This window comes from Frankliniella occidentalis, unplaced genomic scaffold, assembly GCF_000697945.3.
Source record: "Frankliniella occidentalis isolate FOCC.00 unplaced genomic scaffold, Focc_3.1 Scaffold64, whole genome shotgun sequence".
NCBI lineage: Eukaryota > Metazoa > Arthropoda > Insecta > Thysanoptera > Thripidae > Frankliniella > Frankliniella occidentalis.
The window spans coordinates 526302-528308 of record NW_026267194.1 but is presented as its reverse complement, the minus strand read 5'-3'; the positions used below and the strand labels follow the sequence as shown (position 1 = coordinate 528308).

Sequence of the window (2007 nt, the reverse complement as noted above, 5' to 3'; positions counted from 1 at the left end):
GAGAGAGAGAGAGAGAGAGAGAGAGAGAGAGAGAGAGAGAGAGAGAGAGAGACGTGACGCCGACAATTACAACCCAGTGACTGACTTCTCCTTAGACGACTCCCCCAAAACGATTCAAGGTCCCACCCGCATGATGTAAGTCTATGGTTAACAAGTCACGCCACTTGTAAATTAATTTTAATTATTGATTTGCTGGGCTAATGCGTTTTTTTAGGGAGATGCACGAAGAGCACGCACGACACACTTTTGACAAATAACAGCGGTTAAATTATTTTGTTGAAACTTTCTGATGAGAGAAATAGTAAATTAAACTGCACTCGATAACCCTTTTTAATGTTTGCTATATTAAACAGAAAGTTAGGACTTTGCCCCGTCTTTCTGGGATGTGGAAAGGGATTGAATCATGGAATGATCTGAAAAATATTTTTCAGGTAAAAAGTACCAGGTTAGGGTCGATAAGCAAACACGCCTCGCTAATCAGCTGGTCAGCAACCTGGTGTTTTCATGCTTCCTACTAACATATGTTTGGAAAGGCACGGAAGCTGCAATAAGCACCTTCAAGAGGTGCGCTGCCCCGGGGCGGCTGATGGCCGGGCAGTTGAAGAGGCGCCTCGCTATCTGGCCGAGCATCGTTCGCCCTTGTGCGGGCCAGGCGCCCCACAGTGGGGCTCAGGGGGCCACTTGCAGCGCTCGCAGCTAGGAAGTCGGAAAAGTATTTTGGGGAAATTTTCCAGCAATAATTTTTCTTTCAATCTCTAATTTTTTTTTCCGAAAAGTTTTAGTTTTTCAAATTGTTTTGGAAATTTTTCAAATTTTTCCGAATTTTTCTGGAGGCGTTCATAAATTTTCCGATTTTTGAAAAACAATTCCTATTTGCAGTGCTTGCAGCGCTTGAAGCGCACTACGCAGCACAGGACAACTATTAGCCCGATCCATGATGAGAGTTGCAAATTAAAATCTACCGCTTGCTTTCCTGATCCCTAACACAAACATGTAAAAAATAAAAATAAAATAAAACAGAAACAGAAACAACAATTAGCGTAACGCGAGTGCGATCGGAACACACACTGCGCGCTGTTCCAACGAAAAGGCCGGTTTGATCACCGTCACCGACGACGTGACCCCATTTCTATGCGTTCTGGATTAGCGGGCTGGGGTAGGTGGTGGGGGGCACTGTTCTTACGGCTTCGTGTTTCCGCTATCGGGGGACCCTAAGACTAACTTCGTCCTGCGCGGAGAGCGTGGTTGCCGAGGGGTGCTGCTGCTGTGCTGTTTGTGGTCTGCAGACACTTCACCATGCCCCTGCCTCCCCCTCCGTCCCAAGAATGAAGGACCAGGAGATCCGCGTCTAAATTTACGACAGAAAATTTACAAAATTTATATTGATAAATACTGCCATTCGGGATTTTCATACCCCCAAAATCACATTAAGTAATCATTGTAACCTGCAGGTTACATGTTGCCATCCCTGTCATCATGTAATGCAAGTGTACGTCAAATACATAATGTGGTGTGCCCCTTGCCCATTAGTCCAGTCTGAAGACTGCACTTTACCGGTCCTTGTGGAGTGTTTTTCGTGTTTGAAGTCGTATCACTTCTGCACACAAAAAAGATAAAATTGAACCTGAGGCTCAATTAAGTAACACAATGCCACAAACACTGTAATTTATAACGGTAGGTATCATGAAGTAGCATGTTCAGTATAGTGAGGCTATATTGAGTAACACAATAACACAAACACTGTAATATGTAACGGTAGGTGTAGTCAACACATTGATTTTGCAGTTTATAGTAAAAGTGGGACCTCGCAATCCTGCGTTTCCAACACGGTCCACCGTGGTTTCCACTCCGGGAGTGTAAATGACTGAGCTCGATCCGTTCCCTCTTGCCACTTACCTTACTTTATCGGGAAGCTGGAGCCGGCTGTGGCGGGCTGCGGCACAGCAAGTGACTGACTGGCCTCTGGGGGGTCCGCCAGGCCTGGCCGCAGCGTGCGGCTAAGGAGTC

At 45.9% G+C, this 2007-nt stretch overlaps 1 protein-coding gene across 2 annotated transcripts in view; it reads right to left on the bottom strand.

Moving 5' to 3' along the window:
* LOC113215527 (uncharacterized) overlaps positions 1 to 2007 on the bottom strand; it is a 12439-nt gene extending 10432 nt beyond the window's left edge. Inside the window, exon 1 of one of the 2 annotated variants that reach the window (XM_052268142.1) lies at positions 1897 to 2007. The gene's annotated coding sequence lies outside the window, so the exon portion shown is untranslated. The remainder of the gene's footprint in view (positions 1 to 1896) is intronic. The other variant, XM_052268143.1, reaches the window with a different exon arrangement.